Raw genomic sequence first — 14,130 nt, 5'->3', positions numbered from 1 at the left:
GTTGCTTGTATATTCTAGAGATTAAGCCCTTGTCGGTTGCATCATTTGAAACTATTTTCTCCCATTCTGTAAGTTGTCTTTTTGTTTTCTTTTTGGTTTCCTTTGCTGTGCATAAGCTTGTCAGTTTGATTAGGTCCCATTGGTTTATTTTTGCTCTTACTTCATTTGCTTTGGGAGACTGACCTGAGAAAATATTTATAAGTTTGATGTCAGAGAATATTTTGCCTGTGTTCTCTTCCAGGAGTTTGATGGTGTTTTGTCTTATATTTAAGTCTTTCAGCCGTTTTGGGTTTATTTTTGTGCATGGTGTGAGGGTGTGTTCTAGTTTCATTGATTTATATGCAGCTGTCCAGGTTTCCCAGCAATGCTTGTTGAAAAGACTGTCTTTTTCCCATTTTATGTTCTTGCCCTTTGGCAAAGATTAATTGACCATAGGTGTCTGGGTTTATTTCTGGGTTCTCTATTCTGTTCCATTGGTCTATATGTCTGTTTTGGTACCAGTACCACACTATCTTGATGACTGTGGCTTTGTAATATTGCCTGAAATCTGGGAGAGTTATGCCTCCTGCTTGGTTTTTGTTTCTCAGGATTGCTTTGGCAATTCTGGGTCTTTTGTGATTCCATATAAATGTTTGGATTGTTTGTTCTAGTTCTGTGAAAATAAGACCTTACTCTTTATGTGCAGTAACAAAGGTAATGGGAGCAAAGTAAAAGAATTAGATCTGTCCAATAATAGCCCGACAGTAGATAGAAGAACTGATTCATAAATGTTAAAGTCATTAGAAATATCCTTTATAAAGACTAAGGGTTCTTACAACACATCCCATCTCAACTGTTCCCTTGAAGTATCTGGCAAATAATGAATCATATTATGCATACATATGTAAATATATAAATGCATATGCACATAAACTTACATAAACAAATACATACTTTAAATGTTTATAAACCCATAATCCAATAATTTTAAGAAATGCTCCAAATCAGATACCTCCTGCAGGCTTTGTGACCTCTTAAGAAAAACCTCACCTTCCTCCTCAGGCTTGCAGACAGGGATTTTATCCTGTTGCAGTTACTACTTCTTCAGCTTATGCTGACCTGGAAACTCTTTCGTTATAAGTCTATTAACATTCTGTAGAAATAGTGTCCCAAAAATTATGTTGGGGAAATTAATGTCTTAATGACCCATCTTCATGCATAGAAAAATTTGAATGGAGAAATGAAGAGATAAAATATTAACATATATAATGAACACCATACATTGTGCTTCTTTCTTCCATATTAGCCTTTCTCAGCAAGCAATCCTCTTTTTTTGAGAGATTCCCATCAACTTGATATGCTTCTTTTCTGGTCCAGAAAGAAACCTCTCAGATTTTGCGTACTTCACAGTGGTCTAGCACAATTAGTGTGAACAAAGAGAAAAAACAATTTGCCTGACTGACAGAACTGTTTTTAACCCTGAGTTCCTCCTGAAGGTTGAAATATTTAGATTACCTTCTGCTCTGCACAACTTAAACTAATGTTCTATAATTTACAGAAAAGATTAAATGAGATACTGCATGCAGAGTTTTTAGCAAAATGCCTTACACAAAACACTCATTAAATATTTGGGCAGATAATAGGAATGCCTGTTCATAAGCTAAGGTGCTGAACATAGTTTTTCCATTTTCATTAAAACAATTTCATTTCTTTTTTGACATCCCCACCCCACCCAGTACTAATGTGGCAGGATGATAGGACACTTAACTTCACTTGATATCCATACTTTCGTTTCCATTGTGTTGCCACAGTCCCAGAGTTTAATCTCTTCAAATGCTTGGGAGGGAGTTCAGTAGCTGGAGGCAGCTGGTGCTTGGTTTGCCTTTCACACAGGCTGCTATTAAAATGTCCATTCTATTGCTCCAGGGTCCTTCAATTCCAATGCTTCTAGTGCTGCTTCTGTGTACTACTTGGAGCGAGGAAATTACTGTATTGATATTTGCATGCCAAATATGGGACTTGGGAATCCCATCTGGACTGACATGCCATAAGTAGTCGTCTTTCAGGTCTTGCCTTTTCCATAGCACCATCACTTGGGCAGCAGATTAAAAGGACCTAGAATTCTCAGGACCTCCAGATGTTTCAGTCTGTCTCTGCTCTTTTTTTCCTTCTTTCTTCATAACCAAAGGGGAAAGACAAAATCTCTTGCTGATTAATCTGTTGGAGACTGATTTCTATCCTCCCAGTTTCCTGCCAAGGTAGTTTGTCTATGCCTAAGAATTTTCTTTGGCTTTTGAAACCAAAACCATGAAATGGTTAAACTTAAAAGTAAATTTGCTTTTTCACCCTGCCTCCTCGCCACATATTATCCTACCCAAATTACTTACAATAATTATTCTGGGAAAATGCTGATATAATAATCAGAAACTCTTTAGAGTTTTGACTATTTCTAACCAGACATGCCTTTTCAGCTATGTTTTCAATTATGTAGAGATCAATTCTATCCAGTCCACTAAGCCTTGCCAGAGCTCCTACTCAACTCTTTCTGTTTACCTTTTTATCTAATCACATCATCCCTTCTTGGATGTGTTCTTTTTCAATCCTGGAATAGTCTTCCCACTTCACTTCACCCCTAGGTTTCTTACCCTGTTTTTATTATTCATCTCTTGGTGGGAAGTACCAGTCAGCCCTGGCAGAAGAGTTCCATGGGGCTGAAAATAACTGAAGCTATCTCATAAATGGAGCCCCAGAGAAAACGGAAATGAGGTATCATATAGAGACGGAAAGTCAAAAAGCATAGTACATGGAGGTTTCCAAAATAAACTAGGCCACAAGAGTGTATAACAAGCTAGGAAGGACAGAGAATCGAGGTCCCAGAGCTGAGAAAAAAAAGATGCAGGAGCCGCCAAAAAGAAGCAGTTCATAACTTAAGCCACCTTCCTAAGACAAAGTGGAACATTCAGTGTTAATTTTTATGTTCCAGTCACTGCATGTTACATGAGTAGGGCTTCCTTAGTCTCCATATGTTTAAAAATAGTGATTAGGCCTTCAATCTATGCCCAAAGTTCCTATCAGTGCAATAAGAAATATCACGTACTATTAAAGGAAAATATAAAAGATGATCCCAGAGGTTGTAGGCAAGTATTGGCTTTTTCCTTCGTACAAAGTCCTCTATTTTTTGTCCACTTTAACATACCACTTTCGTACCTAGTGTTAGCAGCTTATGTGAGGTGGGTCTTAAGATCCTATAGACTCATCCCGGTGGTGGCACTTAGCCTGTTGTAGTATAGCCCAAACGGTTACTTTTATACTCAGATATTTGTAACTCTCGCTACTAGTAAAGCTGCAGAATAACAGGACATAGCTAAAACCATAGTTCTACAAAATCTCTCTTTCTTATTTATTCAGCATTCTGGGTTGGCGCCTAGAAGTTAATCTTCAGGAATCCACCTTACAGAAAGGCACATTTACCTTTACAGAGACCAAACCCCAGAGGATAAAGTATGACATTTTCATAAAGGTGACAACAATCTCCAGGCTGATGTGAGAGATAGGATGAACTAACTTTATCATCATTGCACTCCAAAGGATTTTGGCTTTGTTTTTTGTTTTTGTTTTTGTTTTGTTTTGTTTTGTTTTTTGACTGTTTGGAGCTTAGAAAAAAATTCTAAATATTTTTTTGTGCCTTAGGGATAGTCCTTGTCACAAATACACCTGGTCTTTATCACAAAGACTATACCTTATTGATGTAACTAGGTTTAAGTCAAACAAATTGCTGTTTGTTTTCTATTTAGCCCATCTGGGATTTATTTCAATGGTTGATTTGATTTATTTTTTCCTTCCTTTCTCAACTTCTTTTGCATTAACTGAGGGTTTTTTTTAATATTCGATTTCCTCTATTGATTTTTAGTTGTACATGTTTGTTATGTTATGTAGTAGTAATCTCAGATTCATAATATGCATCCTTAACTTATAACAGCGTACTAAACGTTATCATGCATTCATGTGTAATGCAATAAAAACAGTAATCACTTACCCAGTTCCCATATTCCAAGCTAATTTTGTCTCACATTTTACTTCTGTATATCTTATAAAATGCCACAATGTTTTATTATTTTTGATTTAAGAAATTCATTAAGTTAAGAAAATTAAGGAGTTCCCATTGTGGCACATTGGTTAACGAACCCAGCTAGCATCCAGGAGAACACAGGTTTGATCCCCGGCCTCACTCAGTGGGTTAAGGATTTGGCGTTGCCGTGAGCTGTGGTGTAGTTCAGACACAGCTAGGATCCCAAGTTGTTGTGGCTGTGGTGTAGGCTGGCAGCTACAGCTCCGATTGGACCCCTAGCCTGGGAACCTCAATATGCCAAGGGTGAGACCCTAAAAAAAAAAAGATAAAAGTATGTCTATGCTGTATAGATAATTTGAGGTTGTCAGTTTTTTTTCTTTCAAAGCTTTAAAGGAGGTTTTTGTTCTACTTTGTGCTATTTCTAATAAATCAGTGATCTAACGGAGTTGCCATCGTGGAGCATCGGAAGCAAATCCAACTAGGAACCATGAGGTGGCGGGTTCAATCCTTGGCCTTGCTCAGTGGGTTAAGGATCAGGCGTGAGCTGTGGTGTAGGTTGCAGATGCAGCTCGGACCTAGCGTTGCTGTGGCTCTGGCTTAGGCCAGCAGCTGTAGCTCCAATTTACCCCTAGCCTGGGAACCTCCATATGCTATGGGTGCAGCCCCGAAAAGACCAAAAAAAAAAAAAAAAAATCAGTGATCAAGCTAATTTTTTTTTTTGCTATTTTTTTGGGTTTCTTTTTTTGCTTTTTAGGACCTCACCCAGGTCATATGGAAATTCCCAGGCTAAGGGTCAGATCGGACTGCAGCTGCCAGCCGATACCACAGTCACAGCAATGCAGGATCTGAGGCATGTCTGCAGCCTATACCACAGCTCACGGCAGTGCCAGATGCTGACCCACTGAACAAGGCCAGAGATCAAACCCATGTCCTCACGGATACTACTCGGATTCATTTCCACTATGCCACAACAGGAACTCCCAAGGTAATTGTTGATTCTGTGTATATTGTGCATTTATTTTCATTCTCTGGCTGAGCTTTTATATCTACGTGTATTAATTTAATTAAATAGTAAGCTTTTATCTCTACTTTTATTTTCAATCAATGTAACTACAACATCCCATGCATTTTTTTTTTTGTCTTTTTGCTATTTCTTGGGCCGCTCCTGCGGCATATGGAGGTTCCCAGGCTAGGGGTCGAATCAGAGCTGTGGCCGCCAGCCTACGCCAGAGCCACAGCAACGCAGGATCTGAGCCGAGTCTGCAACCTAAACCACAGCTCACGGCAACGCCGGATCGTTAACCCACTGAGCAAGGGCAGGGACCGAACCCGCAACTTCATGGTTCCTAGTCGGATTCGTTAACCACTGCGCCACGACAGGAACTCCCCATGCATTTTTTTAAAGTGTAATTAAAACTAGGGAATAATGAGCATTTCAGATCTTTGAATGGAACATTTTCCACAAATTTGAAAATTTTTCTCCCGTTAATTCTTTTTTTTTTTTTAAGGTGCAACCATTTTTATTTTATTATTATTATTATTTTATTTTATTTTCCCACTGTACAGCAAGGGAATCAAGTTATCCTTACATGTATACATTACAATTACATTTTTTTCCCCACCCTTTTTTCTGTTGCAACATGAGTATCTAGACAAAGTTCTCAATGCTACTCAGCAGGATCTGCTTGTAAATCTAAGTTGTGTCTGATAAGCCCAAGCTCCCGATCCCTCCCACTCCCTCCCCCTCCCATCAGGCAGCCACAAGTCTTTTCTCCAAGTCCATGATTTTCTTTTCTAAGGAGATGTTCATTTGTGCTGGATATTAGATTCCAGTTATAAGTGATATCATATGGTATTTGTCTTTATCTTTCTGGCTCATTTCACTCAGTATGAGATTCTCTATCCATCCATGTTGCTGCAAATGGCATTATGTCATTCTTTTTTATGGCTGAGTAGTATTCCATTGTGTATATATACCACATCTTCCGAATCCAATTGTCTGTTGATGGACATTTGGGTTGTTTCCATGTCCTGGCTATTGTGAATAGTGCTGCAATGAACATGCGGGTGCATGTGTCTCTTTTAAGTAGAGTTTTGTCTGGATATTTGCCCAAGAGTGGGATTGTGGGATCTATGGAAGTTCTATGTATGGATTTCTAAAGTATCTCCAAACTGTTCTCCATAGTGTCTGTACCAGTTTACATTCCCACCAGCAGTGCAGGAGGGTTCCCTTTAATTATTTAAATATATTTCTTCTTCAATTTCCCCTGCTCCTTCTAAGACTTCAGTTATGTTAGACCACATAGTATTGTCCACAAGTCACTAAGAACTTTTTTTTTTTTGTCTTTTTGTCTTTTCTAGGGCTGTACCTGTGGCACATGGAGGTTCCCAGGCTAGGGGTCTCATCAGAGCAGCAGCTGCCAGCCTACACCATAGCCACAGCAATGCGGGATCCGAGCCATGTCTTCGACCTACACCACAGCTCAGAGCAACGCTGGATCCTTAACCCACTGAGTGAGGCCAGGGATCGAACCCACAACCTCATGGTTCCTAGTTGGATTCATTAACCACTGAGCCATGATGGGAACTCCCAAAAGTCACTAAGACTTTATGCATTTTTTTAGCAAACTTTTTTCCCCGTGCTTTAATTTGAATGTTTCCTACAGCCCTATCTCAAATTCACTGATCCTTTTTTCTACAGTGTGCAATTTACCGTTTAGCCCAACAGGTGATTTATTTTTTTCATAAACTGAATTTCCCAATTCTAGAATTTCTATTCATTTGTTTAATAGTCTACCTTTCTCAACTAACACTTCTAATCTTCTTAATGATCGTGCCCATCCTTTCCATTAAATCCCCAAACACTTTTAGAATAGTTGTTTTGAAGTTCTTGTTTGCTAATTCCAACATGTTTTTCGTATCTGGGTCAATTCCAATTGATTGATGTTTTCCCCAGTTATGACTGACATTTTTCTGCTCCATATATTAAATGTTTTTTTTGATAGGCAAGAAATAAATTTATTAATATAGAACCCTTGTGAGAGATGCAAGCAGGCAGGCAAGGAGGCTCTGCCTAAATGTTTTTATTTTATGCTGAATATTATAGAGGTTATGTTGTCGATAATCTGAATACTGCTATTTTCCTATGAAAATTTCTGTGTTCATCCTACTAAGCAGTTAACTTACTAGCAAGGTAGCTCAGTCTTGTTTTTAAGTTTTATAGAATAACCCTAACTCTAGTGCTAGAGTAATCCTACCTTAAGAGGTAGACTTTCCAATATCTCAATTGAATCCCAAGAGTTTCGCACCATCTCTTCACTCCAGATCATCATAAATCAATGTCTCCTAGAAATTTACGACTTTCTAAACCTCAATTCAGAGCCTAGCTCTCTGGTAGCTGTTTTCTGGAGGTCTCACACTTTCATTCCACACAGGACCAGATTAGTATTTCCCTGAGTTCCCTGGTGGCCTAGTGATTAAGGACTCAGCATTGTCACTGCTGTGGCTCAGGTTCAACCCCTGACCTGAGAAATTCTGTATGCTGTAGGTACAGCAAAATAAGAAAGAGAGAGAGAAAGAGAGAAAGAAAGAAGGAAGGAAGGAAGGAAGGAAGGAAGAAGGAAAAAAAGAAAGAAAGAACTAAAGAAAGAAAGACGCAAGCACACTAGCAGTAAGCTCTACTCCGCTCCCAGATATAAGCGCGCTCAGTATAGCGCCCTCCCCAAAGAAAGAGAGAGAAAGAGAGAGAGAAAGAGGAAGAAATGAACCCAGAAGTCTCAATTCTCATTATCTATAATATCCAGATTAGGTATGGTGTGACTCTGGTGTGGTCCATTCTAGGGCACAGTTCCTCTCCATTGGTTATACTATGACACTAGAGAAATAAGTTATCTGATTTAAATATAGTGATGGGACAAGATCAGGCTAACAGTTACAGATATTCTGGTTCAAAATGGAGAAAAATAAAGAAAAAGCTGTCAATGGTTACTAGTAATTTCAAAATCCACCAGGTTTCAAAATATGGAATAACCCTCTTTGGGCTTAAAGTTCTGTTCTCTGGTCTCTAGGTTCATGTCTTTGCCGTCTAAGATATCCTTCATCTCCCACAAAATATAGCTTGTATTTGCAGCTGAGTTGTTTTATTAGCCTGTTACTTGCTTGTAGAATTTGGGAGGATCTGGCAACTTTTTTCACTTACTAATGTTTCTTTCCATTTTGGTCCAAACTGGCAGTATTTCTGATGATATAAAATTCTCAAGAACTTTCTGATTCTCCCATGTACATCATGGGAATTCACTCCATTAAGTTAGGGACTCAACTCATCCACTGAACTTTCCTAGATAACTTTCTATTTTCAGTTTCTTCCGCGATGACTGAAAGGATCTATAAGTCACATCATTAATCTCTCCAAAGAGCTGTTGGTGTGACTGAGTACTCTGACCTTTTGTCTTTTCAAAATCATTAAGGAAAAACTGAGCAAAGCCTGGGCTTTTTCTTAAGCGTATTCTTTTCTGATAGCGCATCTTTTAAGTTTAGCATCTTCTGCCTCTGGGTAGGCTGAGAAATTCCCAAATCATCAAGCCCTGGCTCCATATTAATAGTTTTATCCTCAATTTATTTCTCTCATCTTACATTTTAGTGTAAGCATCAGGGGGAAATGACCTGCCTTCAACCCTTTGCTTGGAAATATCAGCTAACTAGCATTATTAATTCAGTGCTTAAAAATCCTGCAGGACACAATTCCACTGTTCTCTTCCACTGTGTAACAAGTATCTCCTTTCCTCCAGGTTCCAATAATATATTCCTCACTTTCTTCTGGGATTTCACCAGAAATGCTTATAATATCCATGAAACTACTAATAGTCATTTTATTATTTAGGCTTCCTCTAGAGTGATTTAAATTTTCTCCATAATGCTACTCACTTCCTTTGAATCCTCACTGGCTGTTATTTATGTACATATTTCTACCGACATTCAAGGCCATCTATGCCTTTTCTGTCATGTTCTTCAGCATTTTTCCAGCCTCTGCTTATGCCTAATTCCAAAGCTAATTTGCATCTTTAGGTATCTGTTACAGCAGCACCCCTCTTCCAGGTATCAAATACTGCATTAGCATCCCATTGCTGTTGTAACAAATTACTGGCTACTTAGTGGCTTAAGCGATGCAAATTTATCATTGTACAGTTCTGCAGGTCAAAAGTCTGACATAGGTCCCACTGGGCTAACATCCAGAAATCAGCATGCCTGTTTTTCTTTGTAGAGGTCTAGGGGACAACCCATGACCTTGCCTTTTCTAGCCCTCCCATAGGTTGCCAGCATCTCTTGAGTCATAGCTCCTTTCCTTCATCCTCCAAGAAGCAAAAATAGGTTGTGTCCTTCTCACATCACATCTCTGTAACTTCTCCTCTGTCTCATCTCTCTAATCTAGCCTAGAAAAGGTCTCCATGTTTAGGGATCCATATAAGTAGATTGGGCCCAGCAGGTAGCCAGAAGGATAATGTTCTTTCTCAAGGTTCATGTCTTGATCTATTCACATTTGCAAATTCCCTTCTTGTCATGTAAGTTTACATATTCATAGGTTCTGTGGTGTGGACATCCTTATGGCACCATTATTCTATCCATCACAAGTTGTTTCCTAATATTTTAGCAGAAAAGCTGACTGTTACTAGATATTTCATCATGACCAGAAGTTGTAAATGAAGAAATGAAATTCGTGGGATAGTTTTGTGTACTCACGGTTTAAAAAATTAAAACATGCTTTTAATGATTGATTAAAAGGAATGATTAGGAATGATTATAAACTACGTTTATGTTAGTGGTATGTGACACTATTCTGTATATCAGTAGACAGAGATATTCACCGTTTTTGTCATGATCTGTCTTGAGTTATGTAAGTTTTGAATTCTGCAGAGACTTTTGCATAAAATATAACTGCTTCATACTAGTGAAACACTTTGTTATCAAGATTATTGCTAAAGATGTTACAGAAAACATCTGGCACATGAAGTTAAACATAAATGAAATGTAAAAATTAGTTGTAAAGTTATAAGAAATGTTTTCCAAGTGTTTGATTAGTGAACTGGAGCAGAGGGAAAGATTGCAGAACTCCTTAAGAAATATGAGAAAAGGTAGAAAGGAGAAGGTACTATTATAAAAGTTTACATTGGTTTAAAAATTAGGAAATATTGGAGTTCCTGTTGTGGCACAGTGGTTAACAAATCCGACTAGGAACCATGAGGTTGCGGGTTCAATCCCTGGCCTTGCTCAGTGGGTTAAGGATCCAGCATTGCCATGAGCTGTGATGTAGGTTGCAGATGCGTCTTGGATCCCGTGTTGCTGTGGCTCTGGTGTAGGCCAGCAGCTAGGGCTCCAATTAGACCCCTAGCCTGGGAACCGCCATATGCCATGGGAAGTGGCCTAGAAAAGCCAAGAAGACCAAAAAAAAAAAGTTAGGAAATGTTACACATTAATACTTATCTATATATAGAAGATATTACAAAATAGCAAAGGGCAGAAATATGAGATTATCAGTCCAATTAGTAGTGAAATTAAAACATATTTTCTTTTAGAACAAACTAAATTAACTTGGAAAATCATGATGAAATAATAAAAACAGAAATCCTTAGTTAAACATATAATTTTTATCCAAAAGTATTCTGGAGTTATTCTTGATGATATTTGTAAACACTAAGGTATTTTACTAAATTACAGAATATAGACCATACTCTGGATTTTTAGAAGTTGTAAATGAAGAAACAAGAGTGGTAAAAAGCAAGAGAATAAACTATTAATTTTTGCCTTTGAAATGTAATTAAAACAGCCTTAATTAAGTATGTAGAGTTTTATGATTTATAAGATATATTCATAATCAATATTTTTTCACAATTCTGTGAGATAGCAAAGAACAGAAACAGCTTAGTAGGATTTAACGTTTATAGAAGACTGATTTCTTTGCTTCTAGTTCCATTTTAAACTTTTAATTCTTTGCTTTCAAATTGTGATAATATTTGATAGAATGAAAACTGAAGGAAATGTTCCTTGCCCTGCTTTCTAAAATGATGCAAGGATAGAATCAGAAATGCCCTTAATATAACTAATCAAATGAATACAAAAACAACAAAGAACAGAACATAACAGTATTGTTGAGTAGCCTATTTTTTGGAATCAAGGTACAGCAGATAAAATTTATGACAATCTTGTCTATTTGTGCCAAGGAAATCTCTTACCTGAATTCTTCCAATGTTATACTTGAGACCACCAAAACACTTAAGCTATTATAAAATTCAATTTCAGATTTTAATTAAGAAGCTCAATGTTTTCCTTCAAAGTCTCTGCCAGCAAACTATGTAACTCCTAAGAGACTGACTGGATTATGTATTTTTGAAGAACAGGGATAAAGAATATAAAGTGTAAAATAAGTTGACCTAATTACAATTACTTGGGTTATAAATCCATGAAACCATGCTCTGTTTTAGTAGAGCTGATTCTCCAGGAAATCTTAACTCTGACAAATTTCCTCTAAGGATTTCTCCTTCTGATGGGTTTGATCCAGATTCAGGACAGAAGCTGTGTTTTATCTTTCCTCTTGCCTTTTTCTCCCCATTCCTGCTACAAATTTACATATAAGTAATTATAATGGCTAGACAATGAAGCTTTTGACGTTGAAATAGTCCCAACGGCCTTGATAGGGAAGTTGGAAAGAATGAAGAGAAGATAATTCCATGTAATGTTATAGTACATCATAAATGCCATAATATGAAACTCTACAAGGAACAATACTGAAAGATTCTTCTTCCCTCAGGAGCCCTTCATGAGAGAACTTGTGTTAATATATTTGGTTTCTGATGCCATTTTAAGAGGAAGAAATTTTTAAAAACTCTTTTTTAAAAGTCAGGAAAAAATTAATGCATAAATGTATATTTCTGTATGTTGGAAAAAATATACTTTGATGTCACTTGGAATTGATCTCTATAAAATCAGTCAAGTTGGGGCATGTGCCATCCTGCTGAGATAGCAGACTAGCTTGGGATTGGTGTCCCTTTTACCTAAAGATTTCACTACAAGTTCAGAGAGAGTGATTCTATCAAATTTCCTAAACATTTTCATTAGGAAATAAGACCAAACCCTCCATTACTGGGATAATTTAATCCAAATCCAGTCTATGTCATCAGCATTTGTTTGTTTGTTTGTTCTTCCAGCAAAACTGAGCAAGTTTTATATGTTATTGACATTAGGTCAGTATATTTTAACTTGTGCTCTTTGGGAAAAGAGACAAAATTTCTTTTTAAAAAAATGTTTTTCTTACCTTTAAACACATGACTCCTCTAAATGAGATAATGATAATATTCACAAAGAACCTAAATCATGATAAAGTCATTAACTAAAAACCTACCCAAGGATATGGGATTAACATGAGAGAATATAAGGACTGGAGCTCAACTTCTCTCTTAAAAACAACAAAATTCACAACTAAAGGCTGAGCAATCTTCAACCAAATGGACCGGAGACTTTCAAGGGGATATCCTGCTCCAGGAGACAAAGAGGAGGCCATGTCAAGAGGTAGGATGGGGGATTATGTGATATAAGCAACCCCATACCTCCCAGTGGGAGGCCCCACAGACTGGAAAGTAACTCGTTCACAGAGACTTACCTACAGGAGTGAGAGTTCTGAGCCCCACATCAAACCACCACGTGCGGGGATCTGGCACTGGGAGTAAGAGCCCCTGGAGCATCTGGCATTGAAGGCCAGTGGGGCTTGTGTGCAGGGCTGGGGAAAATGGAGACCCCGTTCTTGAAAGGTGCACAGAGACTTTCACGTGCCCTGGGTCCCAGGGCAAAGCATAGGAATCTGGGTCAAACCTGACTGCAGTTCTTGGAGGACATCCTGGGAAAACAGAGGTTAATGTGGCTTGTTGTGGGGGAAGGACATTGGAAGCAAAGCTCTCAAGAATATTCAGCAGCTTGCCTTTCTCTGAAGGTGGCCATTTTGGGAAAATCTGGCCCCACCTGTCAGTCAGCACTGAGAATCCCCAGGCCAAACACCAATCCAGGTGGAATCACAGCCCAGCCCCTCAGTAAACAGGCTACCTAAAGACACCCAGGAACACAGCTGCCTCTAATCCCATCCAGAGACAAAGCCTCACCTACCAGAGGGATAGAAATCAGCTCCACCTACCAGTGGGCAGACATCAGTCCCACCCATCAGGAAGCCTACAGCAAGCCCCCATACCAACTTCAGCCACAAGAGGGGCAGACACCAGAAGTAAGAGAGGCTATAACTCTATTATCTATAAAATGATCACCATACCAAAAATCTATAAAAATGAAAAGACAGAGAACTATAACTCAGATGAGGGAGAAAGGAAAAACCCCAGAAAATCAGCTAAGTGATGAGGAGATTCTCAGCCTCCAGGAAAAAGATTTTAGACGGTTGATGCTAAAGATGATGCAAGACATTGGAAATAAACTGGAGGCAAAGATGGATACCTTACAGGAAACACTGAGCAAAGAGGTACAAGACATAAAACTTAAACAAGAAGTGATGCAAAATACAATGACTGAAACAAAAAATTCACTGGAAGCAGCTAACAGCAGAATACAGGAGGCAGAAAATGAATAAGCAAGGTGGAGGACAGATTAGTAGAAATTATGGATGTGGAACAGAAAAGAGAAAAAAGATTGAAAACAAATGAAGAGAGTCTCTGAGAACTCTGGGACAGTGTTAAATGCACCAACATCTGTATTATAGGGATGTCGGAAGGAGAAGAGAGAGAGAAAGTGACAGAAAAAATATTCAAAGAGATGATAGCCAAAAACTTCCCTAACATGGGAAAGGAACCACTCACTCAAACTCAGGAAGCACGAGTACCATATAAAATAAACCCAAGGAGGAATACACTGAGACACATATTAATCAAATGTGTGTCTGATTAACTGACCAAAATTAAAGAGACAATATTGAAAGCTGCTAGGGAAAAGAAACACATAACATACAAGGAAACCCCGGTAAGGTTATTGGCAGATTTTTCAGCAGAAACTCTGCAGCCCAGAAAGGAGTGGCATGATATACTTAATGTGATGAA

Source organism: Phacochoerus africanus, chromosome 7, assembly GCF_016906955.1.
Source record: "Phacochoerus africanus isolate WHEZ1 chromosome 7, ROS_Pafr_v1, whole genome shotgun sequence".
Taxonomy (NCBI): domain Eukaryota; kingdom Metazoa; phylum Chordata; class Mammalia; order Artiodactyla; family Suidae; genus Phacochoerus; species Phacochoerus africanus.
Note: the sequence above shows the minus strand (reverse complement) of the source record.